General features: G+C 37.4%; 1 protein-coding gene and 1 long non-coding RNA gene across 6 annotated transcripts in view; both read left to right on the top strand.

The window, feature by feature from the left end:
• The window catches only part of LOC147844102 (uncharacterized), a 36784-nt gene extending 26203 nt beyond the window's left edge, over nucleotides 1-10581 (top strand). The window contains exon 6 of the long non-coding RNA XR_015491667.1: nucleotides 10089-10581. This is a non-coding gene — a long non-coding RNA (uncharacterized LOC147844102). The remainder of the gene's footprint in view (nucleotides 1-10088) is intronic.
• The window catches only part of LOC141385583 (uncharacterized), a 607868-nt gene that overhangs the window by 447799 nt on the left and 145757 nt on the right, over nucleotides 1-14312 (top strand). The window lies entirely within an intron of this gene.

Here is a 14312-nt window from a genome sequence, read left to right as displayed (position 1 = left end):
AACCTTCACTCAAACGTAGGCTTGCGGCACACTTGGTCTCAATGCCCAAAAACTGCTCCTTCTTTCTCTCTCCCTCTCCCTCTCCATGTAAACATAACGGTTGTTTGTAATCTGATTATTTGTTATTATCAACGCGTTGCTTGTCATGTTGATGTAAGATGTGTTCAGTTTGATCGGAATATTCATATTGATTATTACGAGCGCGAGCTGTCACCGCGCGCACACACACACACACACACACACTGTAGCACGAGGGAGAGGTGAATCCAGTCATAGAGGCTCTCGACCAGCCGCTCATTCTGTCTTTATATTCAGCTCTGTGTTTGCCATAAAGTCAGCTCAATGCAGGTTTTGTATGAAAATCTGACTCTGATCTACAGTTAAGTGAAACCCACAGCGGTTTACCATAAACTTTTCATTGATCATTTTCCCCGCAATTGACAGCAAGAACAAGCGCAGAAGCGTTGTCTGATTGACAAGCAGCAGCTTCATGTTCAACAGAATCTAAAACGCCAAATAGGATGAATCTGTGCCGCATTTTCTAAACGTACTATATATATTTAGCTGTTTGCTTGTACGGTGGCTCTAAACTGTCAAAACACCTTTAAAATAGGCTTTTTCAAACATGACGTATTTGAACATGTGTACATCACTGTAACCCGTTTGCTTTAATACCATTTGAGCTGGTTTCAGTCCTTAGTGCTTTCATTTTCATCTTATTTAAATATATTTAACTTGCTTGTTGATTAAATCCCATTTTGTTATTTAACGTTATTAATTTTATGCAACAGTCAAGTTGCATGTTAATTTGCTATGAAGAAAAGGAAGTAATGTATTTTTTGCATGCTGATTTATGTGGAATCGTGAATATAGGTCTGGGAAGTACTGAAAGGCTAGCCACAGTGTGGGATGCCTCTAAAACATACATAAAAGGGAAACTCATTGCACATGCTTCCAGAAAGATGAAAGAGAGAAGAACTTTAATAAAAAGCCAAATTGGAAAAAGAATTGGCGAGTCAATACTCTGATTATTTATATCAGGATATTTGTAAATATAAATTTCAATTACATGAGATATTTAACAAAAGGGCGGAATATGCACTATTTAGACTACGAACTAAGTTCTATGAGGGAGGTGAAAAAGCTGATAAGCTCTTGTCCAGAAAATTAAAACAACAAATTGTTGCAAATGTTATTCCAGCAATCAAGAGAGGAAATACAATGGTCTCTTTACAAAAGGACATAAATGAGGTGTTTCAGAACTTTTACGAACACCTATATACATCCTCATGTAGTCTAGATGAAGTAAAATTGAGAAAAAAAATTTCAAATATAAATCTACCTAAATTAGATAGATTACAAGCAGAGTCATTAGATCTTCCCATCATACAGGAGGAGGTTAAGGCTGCAATAGCTTCAATGAAATCTGGAAAATCGCCAGGGGTGGATGGTTTTCCATTTAAGTATTATAAAAAATGTATCGATACACTGGCCCCAATTCTAACCCAAGTTTTCATAGAGGCACTGCATATTGGGAAATTAACAAATACTTTCATGGAAGCATTGATAACACTGATACCCAAAAAAGACAAAGACGTAACTGATCCTGCAAACTATAGGCCAATAAGCCTTATCAATGTTGACTGTAAGGTGTTGGCAAAAATACTGGCCTCTCGGCTGGAAAAGGTTTTACCCAGTATAATTCATAAAGACCAGGTGGGCTTTATTAAGGGGAGGTCCTCGGCAGATAATGTGAGAAAAATGGTGCATTTGATGTGGTTAAATTATTCAGACAATACTCCAATTGCAGCTATATCTCTGGATGCTGAAAAGGCCTTTGACAGGGTTGAAAGGGACTTTTTGGCCTCAGCCCTGTCAAGGTTTGGATTTGGCAATACTTTTACATCCTGGATTAATTTATTATATAAAAACTCTAAAGCAGCAGTGATTACAAATGGCAGAGGTACTTGTCAAGGATGTCCATTGTCCCCAGTTTTGTTTACCATAGTATTAGAGCCTCTAGCCGTTATGATTTGGGCAGATACAAACATTAGAGGTGTTAGGGGGGGTAAAAGACAGTAAGTCAAACAAATTGATGCTGTATGCAGATGATATTTTATTACTATCCTATGACCCACTCAAATCTTTACCTCCATTAATGAACAGAATACAACAATATTCAGACGTATCAGGATATAAAATAAATTGGAAAAAATCAGAGGCTATGCCAGTATCCAAAACCTGTCATTCACATGTAGTAACACAATTTGGCTTTAAGTGGCTTCCCAAAGAAATGAAATATTTGGGGATAAATTGACTCAGAATTTAAATGAAATAATGATGTTAAATTATGATCCATTGCTGACAAGGATAAAACATAATATTGACAAATAGAAACAGCTGAAGCTTTCACTATGGGGTAGAATTAATGCTGTTAAAATGGTAATTGCACCACAATTTAATTATATATCAATGATGATGCCTATGAAGATCCCAGATTCTATTTTCAAAAGATATGATATGATGATAAAGGACTTCTCTGGGAAGGTAAAAAACTCAGGATCAAAATGAGTAAACTTTGCTCCCCAAGAGATAGGGGAGGCCTTGGTTTGCCTGATGTAAGGATGTTCAACCTTTGTTTTGAAATGACCAAGCTGGCCAAGCACTAGGGAGAGACAGATTCAGAGCTGGATTGGATAGAAATGGAGGAAAATTAGCATCACCATTCCACCCGATTGACATTCTCTCACAATGTTCTGGAACTAAATGGGAATCAAACCCAGTGACCATACACTCAAGATTTGTATGGAGTAGAATCCATAAACTATGTAGGACATCACATTATAAACAGGCATATGCATCATTGTGGAACAACCTAGAAGTTTGTATAGGCAAAAAAAAAAAAACTGTATTTTGGAAACACAGGCCACTAAAAGGAATTGCTAAAGTGAAGGATTTGCATGAGGAGGGTATATTCATGTCATACTCCGATTTAGTGGACAAATATAATATTGAAGCCTAAGGGGACTTCTGGAAATACCGGCAAATTAGACACTGCATCAAGGACAAACTTAACCTGAAGGACAACCTTGTATATGCTTATTTACAGTCACCACAGGAAGCTAGGACTGCTTCTATGTGTTACAAAATGATGCTAAATGTAAACTCAGAAGTGTGTAATAATTTGAGAATAATCTGGCAAAAGGATCTAGGGGTTGATATTGAGGATAATGAGTGGCTGGACATCTTTTCCAATGTTTGTAAAAATATAAAAGAGGAAAGTTTGTTCAATACAAAATAATACATATATACTATTACACACCATCCAGACTATAGCAGGGGTTTTCAAACTGGGGTCCGCGGCCCCCTGGGGGGCCGCCAGATGGCGCTAGGGGGGCCGCAAAGAAATTTTAGATCAATGAGCCCACATGGATGAATTTTGTGTCCCGCATCATTCTGAAGGTTAATATATTTTTATTATAATTTGAGCTCAAAAGTACTGCAAAAATGAAGCGTTATGCTTATGTCATTTAAATGCAGTTGACTCTTTCGTGACACAGGAAAAGAAGCGCAGCGGCCCGCTTCCGTGGACGGGGACTTTTATTGAATAAGCGCTTCTGGCCAGGCGCTTCCTGACTGTGATTTTTGGCGCTTGTCTGCTGCACCTGACGGCGTTTACCTTTCACTTACGCTTACCTCTTTTACGCTAAACAACTAAATGAATGCTCAGGTTTGACTGACTATATTTCAGTTAAAATACATGATTAATAAGAACATTATCGGTGGCTGAAAGCAAGGGCGCAACTGCACATTTACTGAGGGGTATGCGAGTTCAAGTTTTGCGCCCCACCATATTCATTTCCTCATCGACATGTCGAAGTTCTGAACGCAACTGAAATAGTATAAAGTAGTAAAAGTATAATTACATTAAACATGTTAAGTCACAAAGAATTACATCTCATCCCAACCCAAATTTCTTCTTAATTCCATTTTCCTCACCAAATGATTATAGCACCTTGACATGTCTTGTTTTTGTTTCTTTTTGTACATTTGTCAAAACAAAATGAAAATATGGGAGTCGTAAAGGGCAAAAGAAATTAAAAAGGCAATAACTTCTAACATGCATTTGCGAGAGGTGTAAGGTGTGTCTTCACATGAACAATTGACTGAAACTGCTATCACACCTTTTACAAAGTGAAATAAAAAAGACTGTAGTTAAAAAAAATAGAGACAAACTGCCTGAAATGTTTTATTTGATAAAAATGTTAAAGGCAAACTTTTTGGAAACTAAATTGAACTTTGAGCAGAAAAAGTTACTGAAAGGCTTGATGTATCAATATGATACATAATTAATTTATAAAAAACATGTATATGGTATAAAAATAGATCTTGATGGGATTAATAAACATGACAGTTCCAAAAAATGTGAATATTCTGACTATAGTTTTAACAGGGTTAAAAATCATTATAATTAGATATCTAAAATTTATATAGGGGAATTTTTTAATCCATGTATTATTTTCTATTTTGTCTAAAATATATTCAGTATAGTCCCACACGGAGTATGCGTGCGCAGACATCTGCAGTTTTCTACAGATTTTTAGCCCATCATTGAATCTATTTATTTGTGTAAATTTGTAAATTTGTTTACATTTATATTTACTCAGTATTCAAATTCATTTCACTAATATTATTGTGATATAATAATAGTAATATTAAAATGTTCATATGATTTATTTACAATACAGTTGGTAAAGTAGTATTTTCTGCCTGTAATTCTCAGCAGAAATAGCAAAAAATGTTTGCAGATTCTGTCTGGCCCTAATATTCAGGTTTTAAACATACATTTTGTTTGATCCCTCTTATTTTTTGCTAAATAATCAATTAATAATAAAATGTTTCACATTACTCATACCTTTTGAGCTCAACTGTGAGTATGATTTGAAAGTTTATTTTGATAAAACTTTGACATAAACTTTACACTTTGATGTGTGACTGCATGTTGTTTTAAATGATTTTGAATTAAAATGTGTGTGCCAACGAATGCAATTCATACCTATAAACCCTCTCGTTTTTGGCATATTAATTCTACCATATTTTACCATTCTATCCGCTGTCTTCCGTGTGTGTTTTTCCAGTATTTCTCCTGCATTTGTAATGTTTCTATGAAAAGTGAAAGTAGCAGCTGCACAGAGCCGATCTCAAATGTGATGTAAGAACTGTTTAAGAGAATTAAGCTTTCACATTATTTTGATTGACAGCACGTTGAAATTAATGTAAAAACGGCCGCATTCACGTCCTTTCCAGTAAAGCTTTATGTGTCTTTTGTAGCCCTTATGCAGCCTCTGAATCAGTATAACGGTCGGTAGTGAACCGACGGATGCGCTCCATAGTGATAAAGACGGCTTCTATACACGCGATTTGAAGATGAATGAGAGCGGATACTTTAAGATTCAGGTGTGTAAATAGAAAAAAATATATACACAATAATATGTAAACATGTTTTATTTGAAACACAAGTAATATTATCTTAAATTAGCATAAGCAAAACAAATGTTTTCATTGCATTCTTACAGTCAGACTCGCACCTCTGTTATCAAACAAAACAGAGGATCAAACTAGATTCATTTGTCGCTTTTATAGTAAATAACTATAGTACCTGTAATCAATATTTAAATGCAGTAAATAAAAATTTTCTTTTTTGAAGCTGACGGTCCATGAATTTACGACTGTCAAAAGCCTTTACCATAAAGTTAACTTTACACCAGCTTATCATGGCTTTAGCCCATAGAATTACATTTGCATACTATACAGGATGCAAATATGCGATTTCAGACGCAGTTCAGGTGTGGCCGTGCGTCACTGTCCCCCTGCCTGGACAAAACCACCTTGTCTGCATTTATGTTAAGTAAAAGCCCATGCATGCAGTGACTGAGTGGCGATAATGAATAATTAATGATATGGCAGCCCGTCGCTCCTAAAAACATTAGAAGTTGATTAAAAGTGTGGTAATATTAAGCTTAAGCTTACCAATTCCTTATTATCCAATTTGTCATGGCAGTTTTTATTTTAAGGCATTGTTTGTTCTCTTTTTGTTTTCTATTTTGACCTCCATGTCTCTTTACTCTTCTTTCCATTTTGAACATGTGACTGTAACCGAGCAACGGATCAATCAAATGGTCAATGAAGAGGGAGGGGTGGTATAATTTTTTTTATTCAATAAAATACAATTGTATATTTATATAAAATGCAGGATAAACATTTTTAACCAAAAATATGTATTTATTTTGTTTAATATGTATAATAATATGTAGAATTTCAAAAATAGTTTTGGCACAATGGCGCCCCCCCACGTGTGGCGCCCCTATGCGCCGCATATACTGCATACCCTCTTTTTGCGGCACTGGCTGAAAGCACTACCCTGTTTATGGCTTGCGTTCCTAAGTAACCGAGGTCCTGCGGAGCGCGCGCCTCTCTGCGCAGGCTTCACTCATAGAGAACAAATAGCATTTTAAAGACACGGCACAACATTGCACCTCGTCCACAGCGCGACAGGCTTTTACACTTTGCATTGTACAAATATCAGACGGTCCTCTTAGCAGCATGGCAAACAAACATATTAAAATTGTAAAGCAAAAAGTGCTGCAATAACAATGAATGGAGCTGTCATCACATCAGCGAGTTCTCAGAGTTTCACTCCTGTTACACTAATGACAGCTGGATGAGCTCTGCAGTGAACCTCTTACTCACATTGGTTCATAACTGGATGATTTAAAAAACTAAATTGTATACACACTGAGTAAAACCACTATAGCCTTTAAAAATTATAATGTATCTGTTTGTGTTATGTTATAGGGCTAATAATTATTAAATATTAAAAAGTATTAGTGCTCTGTATTTAATGGAGCTCAACATACCTGATAAAATTTTAATACTCTGAATATAAATGCATTTTTGTTCCACTTTTTCCCATATTTGTTTGTGTAACTAATTTAAATGTAATGTTCAGTATTATTATTAATAGAACAAACTGGTATGAATATTTTAAAGTCAGCAAAGCTTCTAAAATTATGCAAAGCAAAACTTGTGGCTCTTTGAACTTGAATACCCAATTCTAGATTGCATTTAGGAAATTATTTTTTTATTAGTGTAAGTCAGGATTGTCGACCTGAGTAAATTATGATGTGCACAAAAAAAAGGAATAATAATAAACAAAACACACAGCCTCCATTATAGTATTGCTAGTTACAACAGTACAGTTAACTGTTAACAGGCTGATGAATGACAAAACTCTTTAAAACTTTAAAGCTTTAAATCTTTAGATACATTTAGACTCTCAGCTGTAAGGGTAAATAAATACAGAAGAGTCTAGCTGTGCATAGGCTGAAAAAAAGCATAAAAATGGCATAAAAACTGTGTAAAGTGTCGACTTGTACACAAAATATGGCTTGATGGGATAATCCAGTGAGAGCAGACCACAATGAACACTGCGCATCAAGATTTGATCAATAGATTGAAGCACTAAAACCATGTCAACTCAACTAACATCTTACAAAAATTAATCCAGATAATGAATAATAAATTTATTGAATAATATATAATAATATAAATGTATTGAATAATACAATTAAAAAAAATTAAGTACAGTTGTTAATTTGAGGGGGTGGCGTCATTTTTATTTTTGGGGGGTCCCCAAAAGAATTCGCCCTACACAAAGGGGCCCTCAGCTGAAAAAGTTTGAAAACCCCTGCTCTATAGGATGGGACTACCTGGAAATAATCAGTGTTGGAAATGCAATAAAGAAGAGGGTACTTATTTACACATGATCTGGGAATGTTGTCTAGTTTACCCATTCTGGTGTAAAATTTTAAGAACAATGGAGGATTGGCTAGGCTGTGAGTTACCTGTAGAGCCACGGCTATGCCTTCTTGGTGATAAATTAGTGATACCTAATATAGGTAAAAAATCCTTTATTCTTCTCAAGATTGGATGCATTACAGCAGCTAGGATGATACTACGTAACTGGAAGTGTCCCAGAATGCCAGAAATGAAGGAGTGGATTAATGGGATGATTGAAATTGCATAATATGAGTGTATACTGGGGAGATTGAACAATGAGGAAGAAGTACATGGAAATTGGGATAATCTTTGGCAACATTTATAATTAGGATAATTCAGTATGTACATTTAAAGGTACCACAACCTTATTTTCCATATATGTTTGCTATACATTGTTATTCTTTGTTGAATTTTCTTTGTGTACGTGGCTAAATATGTAACATGTATCATATGTATGTGTAGGGTGAAGTGTGTTCTTTGTTCTTGGCTGTTGAACAATAAAAAAAGTTGAATTGCAAAAAAATAAAGGGACTAAGCCGACAAGAAAATGAATGATTGAATATTGTTGTTTAAATAACAATTAGCCATTAGTTATATGCCTAAATAATAATATAGAAATGTTGATTCCCATAGTTTATTTATCACTTACTGATTCTGAATGATCTTTAAAAACATCTACTTTTAAATACAAATGATTTGTAAATAATGCACTAAATAACACTTAATTTAGATTTCTCACAGATTTCTCTTTTAAATTAATATTTTCTACAGGATGCTTTACAATAATATATTTGTGCATATACATTAGACTATTCAGTACCAATGCAAGGCTTGGAATATATATATATATATACATTACTTTGATTAAGCTTGAACCTAAGACTTAGCCTGAGAGTTAGCTTGCGTGGAAATCTTACTAAAACATTGCGTACGCACAAAGCTGTAAATGTGCGTACGCAGAAAAAAATTCAGATGTATGAAACACTGCGTACGCCGAATCTCACGCATATTCTTTTGTACATCTGAATGAACGTGATACTGAGCGCAACATGCACGAGCACAAAACCCCTCCCTGCCTCCTCCCCCGTATGAATATGCTAATGACTATGCTAATGGCAAAACCCAACGAAAAAGCAATGTCAAAAGCAAGCAAAAAGAGAAACTTTGAACAGAATGTGAATTGGAGGTGCTGCTTTCGGAGGTAGACCGGTGAAATTAAAGCGGTGTTATTTGCAAGTTTGTTCTCCGGAATTAACAACAAAAGAAAAAAATAGAGTGGGAGAGTTTAGCTGATACGGTTAACACAGTTGGGTCTGAACATCGCACTGAGTGAATTTAAAAAAGAAATAGTGTGATTTATAACTAAAAAATGTTGCAGTACCCTTAGCAGTCTCAGTGGCGCACCTCAGAAGAAGCATGTGATCATGTACTGACATGTACAAGCATAAACTCGGCTCGAATCCAGCGTCTAATGAATTCTTTCTTTTTTTTCCCCGCTACATATCAGATTTTGCCCACTATTTATCAAGAGAAAGACAAGTAGGAATCATCAATAAGTTTGTGCATCATATTTTATTTGCACATTTATTGAATGGAAATGTTTCTGATTCACGCATACAAATTCATCTTCAGATAGTGTCTCTATAGCAATGTGTGTGCGGTAGATCGCTCAGATTACATTGGGAAAACAGGCGACCGCTGCAAATTGTGCTTTAATGTTTAGCTGGTCAACTGTATGGTATGGAAATCTTACATACCTACTATATGAACCCGTCTCATACAGCTGCCATTGCAAGGATCAGACACTTTGTAGAGAAGAATTTAACACAACTGCCTCTAGGAGTCGCCAATGGAAATAAAACAGACACGCACAAAAAATGTGCGTACGCCTGCCAGAAAGCTGCCGTGAACCTGCGCACATTCCCACGTTCAGTTCATTGTTAGTAAATCCAAACGTGAGCGATTCTGAGCGTGAAACCTGGCGTACGCAAAGTTTTTGTGCGTACGCAGCGTTGATACATGAGGCCCCAGGCTAGTTTCCCAGCATAAGTTGCCTGGGTAACTAAGTTTGAACTATCGTTAATTTGATTTATGAAACCGAATCCGTCATTAATAAACCTGACTTAACAAAATAAGCCTGGCTTTTTCTGTAAGCTTGGCTTATGGAATAGCCCCCAGGCCGTTGGAGTTGAGTGTGTTGTTGGTCAGTTTGAGCTAGGAGGTTGGATACTGCATCCATTTCTGTTCAGGGGCGGGAGAGTCTGGATGGATGAAGAAGCTGTTGGGCAGGTGCGGATCAGATGAACCATTCACTTCCCAACAATCCTTATTCCACTGCAACAACGGAAGACCATCTCATGAAGACTAATCCTTAGACATATGCCGATATTCAATAATTCAGTATATCATGATAAAGAACATCTTGAACATGTCAGGTAGGCAGTGAATCATTATTTACCATTTAAACCTTTAGAGTGTTTGTCAATTTTCAGTTTGTTGTGTTGGCTGTGATGTTCATCACAGAATATTTGAAGACCTAATGGTTATTTATTTTCATAAACATTCTAATTTGACCATTGTCAATGAAAATGTGTGACTATTTACTGTCATTTTGTTAATTAATTCTGCAGTAAGGTTTAATTTGTTAACATCAGCTAATTTAACTAAAGTCAGTGTGATGTGAAGTTCTTAGTTAATGCCTAACAATAAAATCAAAGTTGTAATCATATTAGTAAATGAAGTAAAAAAAAAGATTAAAATTCAGTTGTATTTCGTTTGTTCTGTTCCTCTAGCTCTGAGTTGCGCTTAGCTTGTTGTGTGGCTTATGCTGAATCAAATTCTCTGTGACAGCAGATAATGCCTTTTACATTGTTTTTACCGATACTGGCACCTAGTACTTTTTTACATTCATCTACAGATCAAGTCTTGTCTGGATGGATCTCATATTTCTGAGTTAGCTCTTTTCTAACTTTCTCAGTGACTATTAGGTCCATCTGTAATCCGAACAATGATTTAATTCCTTATCTGATCACAAAGGAGTTTAAAGCCCACTTTTTTTATTTGTGGAGATCAGTCAGGTTTCTCAGTTACCACACAAACAAAACACTAAACTTTTCTGATCAACAGACTGTATGTTAACAAAGCTAACTTTCCCTGGCAATGCAGAAAACAAACACAAACTGAAAGCACTTCGCGCTAAACAAAAACAAATCAACAAAAAACTAAATAATAACACGTAAGGTTAATCTTCCCTGCTTTACAGAGGATAGCAGGCTTTAGCACAAAAGGCTAAACACAAACAAAACAAATATTAGCACGTAAGGGTACTCTTTTCTGCTTCACAGAGGATAACAGACTTTAGCACAAAAGGCTAAACAAAAAGAAAACAACAAATATTAACATGTAAGTTTAATCTTCCTTGCTTTAAAACAGAGGATACAGATTTTAGCAGAAAAATGCTAAACTTCCCTGGCAATGCAGGGAATTCATCCCTAAAATAAAATTTAGAGGATAACTTAGCTAACTAAACCCACAGCTGTTTGTTAACTCTTCTCTGACAGCGCAGAGGGTAACTGGATATACTGGTTTTTGCTGTTCTTTTTATAGAGTGAAAACTCACCAAATCATGGTTGAACTGAAAAGATTCAGTCTGGAGAGAAGTCTGATTTTTCTTGAGCGTGATGTCTCAGTCATATTTCAGGTAAACACAACTTTCATCAGGGTTGCACTCACCAAGTTTTTGAGAATATGTGACCTCTGTGACGTAATGATACCATTACTGTTTTGTACTGTTGCTTTAACTAGAGGGGTAAGGGATATAGGGAAAAGCGGAAGTGCATGGAGAGTTCAGGATGCAGGCAAGTTGAGAAAATAAACGTGTGTATGTTCCAAGCAACTGACTGCTCTCTGTCATTTAACATGGTGTCAGAAGTGACAAACAATGGCAAAATTGAATCCCCCTTTGAGTTTTTCCTTTGATAAGCCGACGGAATGGATGGATTGGAGACAGAGATTTTAGAGATTTCGGACAGCTACTAAATTAGATAAGGAGGATGGAAAAATGCAAGTAAGTTGTCCCATCTATGCCATGGGAAGCGAGGCAGAGAACATTTATAAGTCGTTCGTTTTTGCCGAAGAAAGACATAAAACCGACTTTGACATTGTGCTGGAAAAGTTTGACGGATACTTTTTTTCGAGGAGGAATTTCATTCATGAGCGCGTGCGCTTCCATCAGAGGGTGCAACAACCCGGCGAGAAAGCAGAAGGGTTTATAAGAGCACTGTACGAGCTGTCTGAACACTGTGAATTCGGCGCTATGCAATACGAAAATATCCACGACCGCATAGTAGTCGGCATTATTGATAAAGAATTGTCTTGCAGGCTGCAGTTGATTACAGATCTCACATTGGCACAGACAATTCAAACCGTACGGCAATCTGAGGAAGTGGCCACTCAAGTCAGTATGAAAGGGGAGACAGTGGGTGCAGTCAGAGCAGTTGTCAGCACAAATAAAGAAGCTGTGAAAAGACAATATAAAAATAAAGACAAAACTGGAACAGACAGTCATGCAAAGTGTAGAAAATGTGGATGTGCTCAGCATGAACGTGATGAGCGCTGCCCTGAAAGGAAAGGAAAATGCCATAAATGCCAAAAAATGAGGCACTGGGCAAGAGTATGTAGAAACAGCAAGTCAGTCACAGAAGTCACTGAAAGTCAGGCACGTGCACACATAGGGCTCAACCTGTGCAGTGCACATGCCCTTTTTAGTGTTGGATAGAAAGTGCCCTTCCAAAATAATCAAAAGTGCCCCCGCGACACACCCTCCCTCCCGCCCTTCAGTAGGCGCGCGCTCAACCCCCCGCTTTAAAGTACACGCGACAAAAAATGTATCCTGCACATGCCCTTTTGACAGTCTCTGCACGGGCTTGCTGAAAGTGCTGATCATCATATGTATTTTTAGGCTCTGTTTACAATGGAAAGGAACTAGAAAAGCAGTGGACTGTGCAGCTTTTAGTTGGAGCAACCCCTGTAAAATTCAAAATTGACACAGGGGCTGATGTGAACATTGTAGCAGAAGAAACTTTTAGCACATTGGTTCCTGTAATGGCATTGGGGCCAGTTAACGTCACATTGGATAGCCCTGTAAGCTCACCTGCTTAGGTCAATTTAGAGCCACTGCACAGTATAAAGAAAAGTCCTATCCATTTGTTGCTTATGTGGTCCGTGGACATAAAGTCAATGACCTGTTAAGCAGATCTCTGTCAGCTGACATAAACCTGTTGAGGAGACAATTAAGGAGGTTTCAGAGCATGATTATGCGAATGGTGAACAAGGAACACTCAAAACGGATTCTGTCAAAATACTCCTGAAAGACTCAGTACAGCCATATTCTGTGCATACAGCAAGGCGTGTTCCCATACCAATGCTACAGAAGGTAAAAGATGAGTTGCAGAAGATGGAGAGCGATGGTGTTATACAGCAGGTAACACAACCAACTGAGTGGTGTGCACCTATGGTTCCTGTTCTGTAGAAAAATGGCAAAATACACATTTGTGTTGATCTGAAAAGGTTAAATGAGGCTGTAAAGCGGGAACACTATGTGCTACCCACTGTTGATGAGATAATCGCCAAACTCAGTGGTGCAAAAGTGTTCTCCACTCTAGATGCCGCTAGTGGATTTTGGCAAATTCCTCTTCATCCCGACAGTTGCAAACTTACCACCTTCATCAAACCATTTGGGAGATATTGTTTTAGGAGACTTCCTTTTGGGATTTCAAGTGCTCCGGAGATCTTTCAGAGGAAAATGTTGGAGACACTACAAGGGCTGGATGGTGTGGAGGTTTTTATGGATGATATACTCGTCTATGGCTACTCAATGGAACAGCATGACATTTGTCAGACACAAGTGATGGAGAGAGTGGAGTCAACGGGGCTAAAACATAAACAGTGAGAAGTGCACATATAGACAAAGTCAGCTTCGGTTCCTGGGTCATGTGATTAATGAATCTGGGGTGCAGCCTGATCCAGCTAAGTGGATGCCATTTGACTACTGCCACCACCACAAAATGTGCAAGAACTGAAAAGAGTGCTGGGCAAGGTGAACTATTTAGGGAGGTTTATCCCCAACCTTTCAACAGTCAGCCAACCACTGCATGAGCCCCTGAAGGAGAAAAACATGTGGATGTGGGGACATGCCCAGCAGACTGCTTTTGGAAAAATTAAACAGCTTCTCACCACCGCACCAGTTCTGACATATTATGACGTCACTCGAAGCACCGTTATCTCCGCTGATGCCAGCAGCTTTGGGCTAGGAGGAGTGCTCCTGCAGCTTCATGGAGATGAGTGGAAACCTGTAGCGTTCTGTTCTCGACGACTCACTGAACCAGAAACACGGTATGCACAGATCGAGAAAGAATGTTTAGCTTGTGTTTGGGCTTGTGAGGAGTTTGAAAAATACTTGTGTGGCTTAGAAG

The sequence above is a fragment of the Danio rerio genome, chromosome 5, assembly GCF_052040795.2.
Source record: "Danio rerio strain M-AB ecotype USA chromosome 5, GRCz13ab, whole genome shotgun sequence".
Taxonomy (NCBI): domain Eukaryota; kingdom Metazoa; phylum Chordata; class Actinopteri; order Cypriniformes; family Danionidae; genus Danio; species Danio rerio.
This window is presented reverse-complemented; position numbering and strand designations above follow the sequence as displayed.